This window comes from Pundamilia nyererei, unplaced genomic scaffold, assembly GCF_000239375.1.
Source record: "Pundamilia nyererei isolate P.nyererei 1_Seehausen unplaced genomic scaffold, PunNye1.0 scaffold00003, whole genome shotgun sequence".
Lineage (NCBI taxonomy): Eukaryota > Metazoa > Chordata > Actinopteri > Cichliformes > Cichlidae > Pundamilia > Pundamilia nyererei.
In genome coordinates, this window is record NW_005187404.1 from 9358330 (window position 1) to 9373675 (window position 15346).

At 41.8% G+C, this 15346-nt stretch overlaps 1 protein-coding gene across 2 annotated transcripts in view; it reads left to right on the plus strand.

Moving 5' to 3' along the window:
* The first annotated feature begins 2255 nt into the window (after positions 1 to 2255).
* gatad2b (GATA zinc finger domain containing 2B) overlaps positions 2256 to 15346 on the plus strand; it is a 41685-nt gene continuing 28594 nt past the window's right edge. The window contains exon 1 of one of the 2 annotated variants that reach the window (XM_005720906.1): positions 2256 to 2782. The gene's annotated coding sequence lies outside the window, so the exon portion shown is untranslated. The remainder of the gene's footprint in view (positions 2783 to 15346) is intronic. The other variant, XM_005720904.1, reaches the window with a different exon arrangement.

The following is a 15346-nucleotide window of genomic DNA, read 5'->3' on the forward strand; positions in this document are numbered from 1 at the left end:
GTTAAACTCAATTGTTACACCTGGTAGAGCAGAACGCTGATCATTTTATTAAAGATGAAAGACTTTAGACAGTTTTTAACTCTCAGTAATGCCACAGTGATCGTTTGATATATGGACCTGCAGCGGAGTTTAGACCCAGACACGGCTAGTGACGTCAGACTGAACAACCGGATTATCTGGGTTACCTCTTATGCAAATTATAATTTAATCAGAATCATTAATTATTGTAGTGCTACCCACTACACTAATGTGGTTAATGTGGGTAGCACATTAATTAGTGGAAAGTCCACAAAGTCCAGCAAAGGTCACTTAGTCAGTTCTAGCTGGAGATACACATCACCTTTGGGGTTATGTCTGGAAGGGCATTGGAATAAAACTGCCAATCAAACATGCAGAGTTACCTGCTGTGGTGACAAGAGTGCAGCCAAAAGTAGCTACAGGCTAAACTACACCAAAGCCACTGATTCATGTCTTCTGTCTTTTCTGCTTTTGCTGAATCACAACACTGTCAAAAGTCAAAGAAGTAAAACCTTTATTTTGAAAGCAACATTACAAAGGTGATTGATATAGCAAGAGAAGGAATGCACTATAGATGAACAGGTAATGTCAAAAACAATCTTGCCATTCCAAGTAATAGTTTAAAAAAGTAGCTAAGATTAAAAACAACACTGAAACAACCCGCCTTACTGCACTGACAGTATTAGTTATTCTGATCTGGGTAGTTTGCAGGTCAGACCAACGCTCCAGTGCCATTCCACTGGGAAAAGCAAGGAAATTAAAACTACCAAAGTAAAGTGATCACTCTCCTTTCACCTCAGACAACACTGTCAAAAAGCTTCTGGCCTGTCAGTCAACATGTGCATCAATCCTTTACATTACTACCATCTTGTGGCCGCAGTCAGATATTGTTGCTGAAAGCTGCACTTCTTTTAATCTCATAGAAAACATGTCCGTCTCTTGTTTGGCTGGAGCTGGGCAACCTGAGATGCCTACTGCTTTCTCCTGGTGATCTGTGAAGAGGCTTTGCGTATAAACTAGCCTTTGACAATAAACTGATGAGAGAGTAGTGGGAGGCAACTCTTTTTATTAATTTAGCAATGAAAGCTGCAACCATGACGGGAGTGGACGGCAGCTAGGACGTCTAATAAAACAGACAGGCTCAGCAGCCCTTTCACATTAGTAATTAATACTAGTATTAGTATCAGCTTCATGTGGGTTGAGATGTGTTTTATTCCTTATTGTGTGCATATTATATGCAAGGAATAGTTTTCAACTAATAATAAATCATTTGTGTTAATACAGTAGATATTTACTTAACTATAGTTGTAATACTTTTTCACGACCTGCATGGACCCTGACAATGTGTTCCTCGAGACGCTCCTAGTTATTACTGAATAAACGGGTGCGTTGTCCTACTTGAGGAAGGTTGTATAGAAGAGGATTAGGGCCACAGGTAAAAAAGTGGGCAGGTCGTTTTTTTCTTCTTTTACAGAATCCTGAGGAAAAAGTCAGAATTCTGACTTTTTCCTCAGGATTAATTTCTCTCAGAATTCTGAGATTAAAGTCAGAATTCTGACTTTTGCCCACTTTTTTTTCTTTCAGTGGCCCTAATCCTCTTCCGTTGCCATGGAGGATTACAACAGTGTTTAGTTGAGTGTTCATGTTAAGGCGATATCTACATGATGCTGAGACCTGAAGGTTTCCCAGGAAAAATGAGGAATGAGATCATCAGTGTTTTTCACTTTAACTGTTTAATGTTGTGGCTGATGTGTGTATTTACCGTTGTAGGTAGTTATGCACAAATGTACTGTACATGAAGATGTGACCAAAGTTATTTCCACTCAAAAAATGCCATTTTAAGCCATTGATATTGACAAAATCATCAGTAAAGGATGGTGAAATGATTTTCCTGATCTTGTCAGTGTGACATAGGCTAGTGCTGGATGCTTCAGAATTTTCAGAATATAGGTATGTGTAAAGTGCTTTGAGTAGTTGATAATACTAGATAAGGGCTATACAAAATCATTTAGCATGTAAAATTTTATTTAGCATGTATATTATTCCATGTTCTGCAAGTCCTAAAGGCATGCGGGCAGCGTCCCCTGACCAGCCTACCACTATAAACCTGCTACTACTGCCTACAAAGACCCGCTCTGCAGCGCAGTAGTTGGGATAGAAGTAATGACGTTTCCTATCATTGAACCATCCAGTGCTGTCCGAGCTACATTTGTCCTCCCTTGGGTCTTTGTCATGCATGTAATGACAGAATACCCGTTAGGAAACGGGTGTAACAAGAAGTCACTAAAATTCTCCTCGGAAAATGTAGCTGTTGTTTTTGGTCGCTCAGACGTCGTTGGGTAAAAATTATTTGGAGCAGCACAAATGATCCGGTTTAGTTCAGTGAATACAACCAAACACTGTTTTTTTCGTCTCGTTTGAGGTAACATGGCTCTCCATATAGACACAGACAACAACACTACTACCATCCAATCAAGTCGCACTCTGTCTCCGCCGCGGAAATAAACGACCAATCAGCTGTCTGTCTGGGTCCTCTGTGGAAACGAACAGCCATTCATTGCGCTGTCTGGACTTCACGGAGAGAGCGTCTGACCAATTAGCTGGCTGTCTGGATGCACCGAAAGGGTGAGTGTCTATCGAGGCCCAATCAGCTTCTCAGTGCTGCCTGCCGGTGCCGGGGACTGGTGGTGAGGGGCTGCTGCAACGCGTCAGGACCGGACCGTGAACCCGGAGACGCTACACACTGAGGCGAAAGGAGATACAGGTGAGTCCGAGGATGTGTACGGGGCCTGGTTCTGGTCAGGGATGTTTTGAAACGGCAACTGTGGATTTGACGTCGCAGCCGGACGGTTATTGTGTCGTTTTCCTGTTAGCGGATACGCTGATACGCTGTCAGACAATGGAGCGCCTTTGCTTCGCTATTTATTGATGCATGCTGACATGTTGGCGACCAGCAATGCCGCCTGCAACTGTTACTTTACATTTAAAGGCCTCCAGTCGCAACACAAACACTTATGGATCTTTTTTTTATCGTGTGTGGCTTTTTTGTTTTGATAAGCGCCGAGCTGCTAACGGACGTGTTGTAATTACATTCTGATGGAAACGTTGGTCGGAGTGCCTCCAATCCGTTTCATTGTTTCATCCAGAGTCTCTAGGGGTTAACTCAGACTCGATAAAGAAACACGGTCTTTCAGGTACTAGTACAAGCTTCTTGAGAGAACAGTGGAATGAGACGAGGTCGTGAGACGGTTTTATTGAAGCAAGGCTATATAAAGTGGCGGATTAAAAGGCGCTAGGAGGAGGCCGGGGGTGCTGATGGCTCTCAGCAATTAGGAAGAAAAATTCGAAATGCATCAGCCATTTACGTAGAGACTCAACTGACTCCATATGCACCTAAATGGCTGCCTGGCGCCTGTCAGCATAACCAACATTTTACTGTAAGGGCAAGGCTTTACTCGGGCCAGACGGCTGATTGTTTCCTGATCGGCGGATTAACGGAGGTGGATGTCGAGATGACGTTAGACACCAAACTGGAATCAATATTTAATGTGTGCTGCTATTATTCTTTGGTGCACACAAGCTCATTTCAGACAAATTGGTGCCTCTTCAGCCTCTCTGCTGCTGCTGCTGCTGCTGCTTGCTCGGGATTTCAGGCAGTCACATGCTGATATTTACATTGACTTCTTTCAGTCGCGCTATATAGGATAACACAGTACAGTTATCTTTGAGGTGAAATGGAGACGGATATCTGTGCCTTCCTCTCCTATAAGAGGTTTGTCAACAGGAGCTAGCCATTTTAACTTCATCTTCATACAGGATTGACTGTACAACTCAGATCTTTGCCACAGGAAGACTGTGGGAATAAAAGCTCTCATTGTTTTGTCACTTTTCTCTTCTTTATGGCAAATTTGTGACAGTGTGGCATTAAAGCAACGCCCGAGCCTTTGAATGTTAGGGTAAACGTTTCCAGACCTAAAACATTCAGCCTTCCACACACTTGGTGATTGTGGGGTTGTATGAATGAAAGGTCCCTGCTGTTGAGTAGTAGTGTAATCTCAGCTGTGGAGTTTTTTACTCGTCCTTTTTCTTGAATCTCCTGGCAGCCATAGCAGGATACACATCCTCGCTGCCACAGTGAAAGCTTTTTACATTTTTGTAGTAGTGTACCTCCTTGATTTTTAGAAAGGTGTGACAGTGTGGAAAAAGTAAACAAAAACAATGTCATGGTTTGTAAGTAATGTATTGTCTCGACTAAAAATGGAACAAAGAAAGCATTTGAAATGTCGAAACTAAGAAATGTTGCACATTTTAAATTTGATGCCAACCTTGCAGTAAAAGTCGAGGACGGTGGTTTAAAAAATAGTAGCTGGAAAAGTGAGTGGTGCTTAAAAAAAGCATGGTTATTGTGTCAGTAATGGTTAGTTATAAAGTGAGCATTTATCCAGCCTATAAAGGATTCTATATGAGACAGAAATCATTCAATTTCCATTTCATACCTCTTTAAGAAGTTATGATAAAAAACAACTTGAAACAATCCAATAAGATAGACTTGTTTTTTCCCAGGTAAGTAACTATTTTACAAATACCATCAGCGGTGGAGTCAGAAGGCTGCGCTGAAGACCAGCAGGTTTAAAGCTCCTTTGTTTCAGCTGAAAAGAAGGAAACATGAGCTCTGTAAGAATACATTAACATTGCTTAAATAACAGTTTGTCCAGACACTTAACAATACTTTGGTACTGATGAGTCTGGAAGTGGTACTAGTTTAATAAAAGGCTGTGGTACATGTCTCAGTAACAGTCCGTAGAGAGACATGGCTGTTCAGAATAATATCCTGACTTTGGACGCTTTGGTGTATTAGATACAGGTATGTTTCTGAACTTTCATATACATGCGGTTTTCCATGCTTCCCAGTGGCGTCTGTGGTGTGATGAGGTTAATACATTTTTTGATCTGTTCTTGAAAACCTAGGACTGTAATATTAAAGAATGTCCAAGTATATTCTTGGAAATTTCTTATTATGATCTGTGACCAGGGGTGGAAATTAGCACCCGCCACTGGCCAAATGCGGGTAAGTTTATGAAGTCGTGGTAAATTTGAACAATGCCACGTGGCGGATTTAAGTTTGAACTACGTTTAATTTGCAGTCCTGACCTGTCATGGGCGGATGTGTTGCTGCCAGTCTGCTCTAAATGCCGTTATGCGATCCGAGCAGGTACTAAAATGTGTCGTCGACAGATTGGCTGGTCAGTAGCGTCACTTGACGAGTCACGAGCACGTCTTGTTCACGAAAGTTAAAACTGCCATCTTTGAAACCAGGCAATGAGGGAAATGGCTCCAAACAAACAACGCTGTGGTTCACGAGTGATGAAAAGCCACAGACGGAGCAGCAAGTATATCTTCGCCTCGACGTCGCGGGATGCTCAAACACATTGCAATGGTGACAACCACGCGGGTTTGGTAGTACTGGTTTACAATGAAACACCAGTCGATCCGAGTCTTGGTGATCCGTCGATCCGAGGAGGTACTAATGGAAAAGGGGCTTTTGAAAGAGGAGGGAAAATTCGAGCAGTTTAGCAATGTGGTGTTACATTTGTGGAGCTAAGCAGGTGGCAGAAACAAAAACACTCCTCAAGAGGTGTTACGATGGGACGTTAAACGGCAGTTTTTTAACGAAAAATGGAAAAGAAGTGACAACGACGAGTTACGCGACTGGCTCACTTTTGATGAGAGCAGCCAGTCAATGTTTTGTTCCAACTGTCGGCAGCACACGCCTTCCAGCAGCAAGACTGATAGCTTTATTGTTAGCACAAAATACTCCGAATTAGAGGCCATCAGGGACCTCGGATTGTCTAAAGGCCATAAGGAGGTGAAATGCACCATTCAAATGTTACACACAAAATAGACAAATAATGGCTGGTGAAAAGTTTGAGTGGCCGATACAAAAAGTGAAGAAAATCTATAATTTCCACCCGTCTGTGACAACAGTCTGATATTTAAAAGATTTTTTTTTTCATATTTTTCCATCTCTCTCTCTAATCAATTATGGATGTTGTATAAACACCTGTTCCCACACAGAGAAAGGATTTACCTTTTTATGGCCTGACTATGCACACGGCTGTCCATATAGTCAGTATACTCGATAGATGTGGAATATGCTCATGTGTTCTTCAGAGGGAATGGCTGATGGGGGGGGAAATCAGTCAGGCTCAAACTTAAAAACAAGAAGCTTTCCAAAGAACTTGTGGTGAATCCACTTAGCCAAAAAAATGGATCGAAATCAGTTGTAGAAACGATAGTCTTTATATAAGGCTTCAAAAGGGGGAATGTACAACAAATAAGCTGCTCGACATCAGAGCAACATATAATGGCTTCCCGAAAACTTTCTTCTTGCTAGCTAAAAAAAAAACCCAGAGTAACTTTCGTCTACCACAAAGGATTCTGGGAAACGCAGTTTTCTAATGAAAATACCTGTTAAATGCTCCCCTTTAGCAGAAAATTAAATCTATAATTAACAGCTCTCACTAAACATGTGACTAACACTTAAATCACTTACAAAATAACCAAAATGCTGTTATCAAACAATAAACTGCAATAAAGTTACAACAGAACTGTTGCAGTGCTGGCCCTCTGTGCAGTCTGGGAATCCCTATGCTCCCACACTAATCTATCATTGACACGCCCATAGAGAAAGACCTGCTCGCAGATCTGTGCCTCCAGCTCATCTGCAGCGACTGCCCCGGGCTACACTGCAAAAAGTGAGAGCGGGATGTGACCAGATGAAACAAAACCTGAGCGTTTGTAAAGACACATTGGGAACGTATGGCTGTGCACAAGGAAGACAACAGCATAAACGTTTGGTTCGGTGATGTTTTTCATTCGTCATGTACATCACTGTACAAAGTTTGTGGATGCAGTCACTCGGGAATCTGTCATTGTATGATTTTTAATTTGGTACGAGATGTGCGTCTACTAGAAATTTCAGATGAGTTTCAGTGTCACAAGTCAAGTGTTCTGAGAATCTTGTGTGCGACTCTTATGAAGGAAATCACATTGGATATTCAAAGTCAGACCAAAGCGCATGTACTAAAAATCTTAGATCAATGGTCACAATCAAGCTTAGAGGTCAAGTTTTTCTAAAAATCTAAAAAAACAAAAACATGGCAACATAAGATTTTTTTTAAAAAATCATACCATACGTTACACTACTAAAAATCTCAGACAAGTTTGAATCCCGATGACTTTGTCGTCAAGGTCAGAGGTCAATTTTCTGAAAATCACCTGGGATTTTCAGATTTATGCTATAGGTGCATCTACTTGGTGCCAGAGGGGTACTTGTATATAACCAAGCATGAAAGGTGCAACCATTTCCACTGTGTATGTCAGCATGGAAGAAACCAGCACTAGCTCGGGTATCGTGTGTTTTAGGGCTGCATCGGTTATTCTAACAATCGAGTATTCTGTTGAAAATTCCCCTGATTAATCGAGTAATTTTAATTAAATTAAAAATTAAAGATAAAAAAAAAATTCAAATGAAAAATCTAATAAATAAAGCTATGTATGTGATCTAAACTAAGGCATAAAAAAGTATCTTTGCTTTGTCTTCTTGGAGGCTTTCTGATGTTAATGGGGATAAAAAGAGTTCTGTTTTATTTCCTGAGGTAGATTCGGTGTGTGTTCATGTTTGGTTGGTTAATGCTTAACCCTAAACCAAGACATGATGGTGGAGATGGTAATTAACATTAATAATAATGTTAATATGACTGATGGAAGAGATCCCTCGTCCTGCAGGCATTGTGTACTGTAACGTGGTCCTGTTGAAAATCCCAGTCGTTACCAGTGAGTCATGGGCCTTCAGTCATGAGGGATGCTCTCTGCAACATCTGGACGCCTCTGAACCTCAGCCGTCCCGCCTCAGCAGCGATGGCGTGCTGCTTATGCAGTTCAACAACCCGACCACATTCAAAAAGGAAAGTTTGTTTGCTTTTGCCATCAGAACGTCATGACAGTGTGACTACCTGACAGAAAATGAGAATGAATCCACATTTTTGCACAGATTTGGCCTTTCAATGTGGCTACAATGTAGCTGCCATCACCAGTGTGAATGGGTGGATGACAGGTTGTGTAAAGCGCTTTGGGGTCCTTAGGGACTAGAAAAGCGCTACACAAATACAGGCCATTTATTTTACCATTTCAAAGGCATGTGCTCCTAATGTTTAGATCAGCTGTAAGATAAGATAACTCTTTATTGTCATTGCACAGTCATACCTAGTACAATAATACAGCAACATTGGAAACTGTCCCGCATCAGCACTATGTACAACACAGCAGCGCAACGTAATAAAGAAAAAAGAAATAAAGAAATAACTGAAACATCCTGTTTCAGTTAAGTGCTGTCAGCCTGGAGCTGTCATTTAAACATCGTATCAGGCTAAGTTTAAAACAACCTCTGGATGCTTGCTGCAGATGTTTTGTTGTGTAAAGCAAACGGTGGTGGACGAGCACCTACAGTTTGTTGGTCAGGTGGTTTGATGAAGGACTCCCACTAGCCTTTTCCTGGCTCCACGTTCAACTACGACAGCATCGTATTCGCTTTGTTATCATAGTTTATGTTTTAAAATGCGGGCGGCGTAGGCGTAACTTTGTCAAGTTACACACACATGCTGCTCCTCAATACGTTTCTATTCCAGGTCTGTTTTTAGTTATAAATGCAGGTGAAGCACTCGCGTGACAACCGTGCGCCACAGAGCCGTGGATTAAAAGAAATGTCGAAGCAAAGTTTGTGTCAAGGATTTTTTTTATAATCAGATTACTCGATGAATCAGCCTTATTATGTTTCAGTGTAATACATGGTGCGAAGTGCTGCACCTTTAAGCAATATTTAAAACTCGATTTGATTAACAAGGATAATAACTAACAGTCTCTTATAACTCTTAAAATACGTATAAAATTATAATATGCATTAAGAATTTGTCTATTTTCTCTATAGTCACAAAAACACGTACCAGGGTGGACAGAGGAGCAATAGGACAGGATGTACCACGGCTGAAAGCTCGCCCCACCCTGTAAATACATGAAACCCATCAGGATGCAGATTTAATATTATTTCACGGCTACACCCGTATTAACTTTTGGGTTTTGTGCCAAGAGCGAACTTTTAAATAAAATAGACATTTTTATGAGAAGTTAACGTTTTCCTGGTTTCACATTGGTTTTACCATTTCACTGATTTAATTTAATGTATCTTTTTGTTTTACTTAATAAAAGTCTCATGTCAACATCAATTTCTGTACAAAGTGCTTGCTCATTTTAATAAAGTCAACAGCTTGAGAACTCTTGGTATATAAAGCATACCATGATTTTTCTTTCTTTCTTTTTTAAATAAAACCATGGCAGTTTATTCTATTTCAAAATAATATCATTGAAATGTGATTTTAAAAAATAAAAAATAAAAAGCTTTTCTTTGCCACCTTCGTCATGGAAAGAGTCCCTGCATGGCATTTTTGGGACAAGTGTCCACAAAACCCTGACAGTAACAGGGATGATGTTTTCTCAGCCATTTCTACTCATGTGAAGCACAACCAGCTAACACATGCAGACGACAAAAATCTTTTTTAGTATTTTATTCAAGATTAAATATAAATAAATAAACGTAGCAGAGTGGACATGTTATGTTTTTCCACATTAATGAACCATGAAGAAAGAGGTTGATCAGTGTGTGATATTTACTGAACCTGGTCGATGATTTCACTCCTGAAAAAGTATAACTTACTGTAATTTATGTGACTAGAGGAGAAGTGAGAGGACTTGTTAGATTTCCTAAACAGTACTGTGGGACAGATTATTTGGGAACACAACTTATGTAAAAATGTAAATGTTTAAAAAAAGCTGTAGCACATCTGTGGGAACCCCAACACATGTACCATTAACACAGCGTTTCTTGGTCGCTGCAAATTTCTTTATTCACCACCAAATTTGCACTTTCCAATGATTTGCACTATGTTGTCAGCTCGAGCTCACTGCTACACCTTCACAGGCTACACCTTCACAGCTGGCAGCACTAGACTCCTGCTGCACACACCTTGATCCCAGCGTGCTACTGTGTGAAATCAGAGAGACATAATTATATGTTTGCTGGCATATGTGCCAGCCAGTTTCCCCTGGCACTGCCCACCCCGTTCCCTGTAATTGAGCCATAAACCACAAACCACACCCTGCGACCACATACCTCCATTCTGTGGCCTAGCCTACTCCTCCCCCCATGAACAAGACAGGAAATTGGCCAAAGCCGTCTGCACCCCTGGCCTACAGATTCTTGTATTTAAATGGTCTTAAGGAGCGATACCAGTGATTGATCCAGGCATGGCCTCTTTTTTTGTGATGGAAAGTGGGAAAGGATGAGCAGTCTGGTCGCACACTTTGATAGCTTTTGTCTCGAGTAATCCACTGGTGGGGTCGACCCCATTTACCTGCAGGGACAAAACAGGCCTCATGCTTGAGGCATCAGTCTGCAGAACAAAAACAGTTCGGAGTAGTAGTATGTAGTAGTATTTATTTATTGTCATTGTCAAGAACAATGAAATTGCGTTTGGGGCTTCCATACAACCCAAAAAAAGAAGAAAATAATAAATACCCCTTAAAACCCAAGTGTACATATTTAACCCAGTGTGACTCCAATGCAATAGACAATCCTTAGCAATAACATGAGAACATGACAAGTAATGTTGGTAGAAATTCAGACAAAGACCTGAGAAACATGACAAAGTACAACAATGCAACCCATTCAATATTATTGTACTGTGAGATATGATATCAGATATGATAGTTATCTATTAAGAAAGAGGGGGGGGGGCAGGAGGGGGAAGAGAATAAAGATATGATGCACCAATGCAGACCAGTTCATTGCTATTAAGAAGTTGGATATGGTTATTGTACGTGAGAGGGGGGCAGAGAGTTCAGGAGCCTCACAGCCTGTGGATACAGGCTGTTGGCCAGTCTGGATGTTCTGGCCTGTATAGACCTGTACCTTCTCCCTGAGGGCAGCAGATGGAAAAGGTGGCGCGCAGGGTGATGTTGGTCCCGCAGGATACTGTGCACCCTCCTCAGACAGCGAGTGGGGAAGATATTACTGATCTCTGGCAGACTTGTTCCAATAATTCTGCCAGCTTCTTTCACCACCCGCTGGAGTGCTTGCTGATCGGCCTTGGTGCAGCTGGGGAACCACACTAGAAATCCATACGTCAGAACGCTGCTGATGGCACAGTTGTAGAAGTTCAACATCAGAGATCTGGGAATGTGTGCGCTCCGCAGTCTCCTCAGGTAGTAGAGGCGCTGTTGGGCCTTCCGTGCAACTGAGGTGATATGGTTGCCCCAGGACAGGTCCTCGGTCACAGTTACCCCCAAGAATTTAAAACTGCTCACCCTCTCCACCGCCTCACTGCCAATGAAGAGAGGCAGATGGTTGTTATGACCCTTCTTCCGGAAATCTACAATGATCTCCTTGGTCTTTTTGGTGTTTAAGATCAAGTTATTGTCGTGGCACCATGACTCTAGTTGTTGCACCTCTGTCCTATAGTTTGTCTCATCGTTGTTGGATATAAGTCCGAGCACTGTAGTGTCATCGGCAAACTTAACAATGAGATTGGACGCGCAGGAGGAAATACAGTCATGGGTGAAGAGAGTGTATAGCAGAGGGCTCAGAACACACCCCTGAGGGGCACCGGTGTTGACCACAAGGGTGGAAGAGGTGTTCTTACCCACTCTGACACTCTGTCTACGGTTAGTGAGGAAGTCCACAATCCAGTTGCACAGAGAGGAGTTAAGTCCCAGTTGGTGGAGTTTGGGACGGAGTTTGTATGGCCGGATGGTATTAAAAGCCGAGCTGTAGTCTACAAAGAGGAGCCGTGCATAGGTGTTCCTGTGTTCCAAGTGCTTCAGTAATGTGTGCAGTAATGTGATGCAGGGGTTCCCCACAAAGAGCCTGTTTCAGTCAGACACTGCGAACACAGCTCTGAGCTAGTAAACCTGAGCTAGTAACCAACCACATGTAAAAGCCAGCTTACCTTTTGTTTGGTCTTGGAATGGTCTTAGTACCCTAGATACTGATAACGAGATAGCAGATACCTTCCTCCATCCAAACACCCACTTCTCCGTGTTGGCCACGAGCTCTGCCGCCATCAGAGATTTCAGCCAGATGTCAGTGCAAATGCTGAAATCATGTAAAGGCATTGGAAAGTGATGGAGCTTTCAAGCTGACAGGAAGGGTGACGAATTGGTAAAACCATACAGAGTGGAGAGAGCACCATCTTTTCCTTCTGGAGACAACCAGACTACCGGCAGATTCCCTTAAGTCCAGTGAAAAAGTGAGCTGTCAATGTGAGCAGCCAGTTACCTCTGAACCATTTGCCTTTTGTGTTCAGGTAACCTACAGAGCCGTGAACGCACCATCAGACATGGGCGAGTTTCAAAGTGGTGCAGTGTAAGTGTGGTGGGACTGGGCGGAGGGGAACACATCCTCAAAGTGATTTTGGAATGCAGCAAAATCAGATTTCTGGGCTTGTGTCAGATGTTTGGATTGTATACCAAAAGCTACTGACAGTCCAGTTCAAAACTTAATAGGAACATTTTTTCATACTGCCTTATCATCTCATCTAATCGACTGCGAGAAAGGAAAAAACATATTTATCAATGTGTCAGAGCACTCCTTACATTGTGGTACATCTTATCACTCTACCATATCACAGCAGAGTGAGGTGGCAATGAATTTGGAATTTCAAGCCATAGCTAATGTCTTCTTCAGTCTTCTCACCAGAGAAATGGGTCCTGCCTCTCTGTGCTTTCAGCAGGTTGAGGTGGTGTATCTGTGTGGCTCCACCCCTGATCATTTCATAATCAGCATAGCTTACTCAGTAGCCCTCGCCACTAGGTGAGTAACTTTGAGCTGGATGAGTAACATCAGTGCTTTCTCTCTGTGTGTCTAGCACCTTATGGTCGTGGGCCTGTTCATCCCAGTCTGAGGTCCAGAGTGCTTTGAAGCAGGTTATCATCAAGGATGTCTCTACATTGCTGCATTCGTCTTTCTTTCAACTCTGAAATATGCCTGCAGCAGGATGCTGCCACAACCATGCTTCGCTGTAGGGATGGTACTGGCCAGGAGCCTGGTGTCAGCGCTACATTCAGACCAAAGAGTTAAACCTTTGTTTTAGCCGACTAGACAGTTTTGTTTCTCATGGTCTGAGAGCCTTTTAGGTGCCTTTTGGCCAACTCCCGGCAGGTGTTTACTGAGGAGTAGCTTCTGTCTGGCCTCTCTACCACACAGGCCTGATTGGTGAAGTGGTGCAGAAATGGTTGTCTTTCCTCTACAGAGCAATGCTGGAGCTCTGTCAGAGTGAACCTTGGGTTCTCCGTCACCTTCCTAATGCCGCCGTATTTGTTGTGCTTTGGTTGGTTGTGCACATCTTAAGTTTTAAAACCAGGTGCGTTGTCCCACAGCTAGGTTGAGGACACAAATGTATGATTGTGTTGGTTTTTACCACCATTTTGATGATATTCTGTGCAGGCGATCAGAGATATACAGACACATGAAAACGTGAGACTTTGTGGAAGAAAAAACAAAACAAAAACCACTCAGCCAAGTCTTTGCTTCCAGCTTTGAGTTGTCTCTCTGTATCAGCGTGTATGCGGCTTTATTGTCCTTCAGGAGGATAATGTGATGATATGGTGGCGGCTATGGGGCCTTACATAAACAGGTATGTGTGTGCCTTTCCAAATCATGTCCAATCAACTGAATCTGTCACAGGATGACTTCAATCAAGTTGTTGAAACATGTGACAGAAAGTCAGTAGGATGCACCTGTACTTCAAATTTGAGTGTCATGGCAAAGCCGTATGTTATATTTTAGTTTATTATTTTGTAATATGTGGATTTCAAACACTATTTTCACTTTGCTACTGTGAGGCATTGTGTGTAGAATTTAAAGTGAAAAATGAATTTGATCCATTTTGGAATAAGGCTGTAGCATGACAAGTGGAACAGTGTCCTGCTGTTAGGACGCACTGTGCTTTGAAGCAGTGTAGTGCATTTATTTTAGCCTGTGCAACAGAAAGATATGAGACCAACTAGATGAGCGATTAACTGGTTTGGTGAAATTAACAAATCTGTTTGAGGCATAAAGAATTCAGAAGAGAGTGAAGCAAATTAAAGAGAATTCTAAAGATGCTTGAAATCTATTGTGAAATCGACAATTTCACTACTATTAGAATATGCTCTCATATCAACAATCAGAATTTTTCAAAAAATAATTATGGGAAAGTGAAGGTTACTACAAAATGCCAAATCATTCTAGAAATCTTTCTAATTATAAAATATTGATTCTTCCTGTTTCACTTATTTATGTTCTGGAATCGATTGTCATATTAATATATTAGTAATTTCTGTAGGTTATCATTAACAAGAACACTGTGTTACTGGGAGCGTGTAAATGATTGGTAGGATCTACTTGTTCTTCCGCCTGTCACAGTGATATGTGAAATACGGCTGCAGAAATGCATCACGGCTCGTGTCCTCGCTCGTTTTGCTGACAATAACAGCTGATCATAGACGGAGCCAGGACGCGGTTTGCGATGCATGTGGCAAGAACACAAACCTTGTCAAACACAAACAAAAGTAAATCATAACACTCAACATGATGATGAGGAGGAGAGGAACAGTTGCTGCTACCGCGACACAGTCCTTTGGTGCTGCAGGCACTGTCCAGGAACTGAGAGAAGATGTGGAGCTGTTTGCGACGTGTAGCACTGCTGCTTCGGAAAGCGACTCATGGCTAGGTTTACATTTTTGTGTCAATGTTTAAACAACTGGAATTCCTGCATGCTTAAAACTGCAGAATCCCATTTGTTCAGATCTACGTTAATAAAACGTGTTACAATAAATAGCTGTGTGAGTTTAACTTGGAGTAATATGTGTGTCAGTTCAGTTGGTAAGGCTGTTGAGTAGATCAGTTAAAGTGGATTATTTGAATGATTAGGCTTTAATGAGACAGCGTCCTTGCAGTACACTGTGTAATATCTACGCATACATCACGAAGCTCGTTGAGAGAAGGTCAAGGTTTCACTGTCAGCAAAGCAAAGGGAGGCTGTTTTGAAGAAATAAAAATATCAAACATGTTTTGAGTTTTTCACACAATTTTTTGTTTACCACGTAACTCCGTATGTGTTCGTTCATAGATTTGATGCCTTTAGTGAAAATGTACGATATAAATAGTCATGGAAATAAAGAAAAATGAGAAGATGGTAGGGCTGGGCGATATGACCCAAAATTCATATCTCGATAT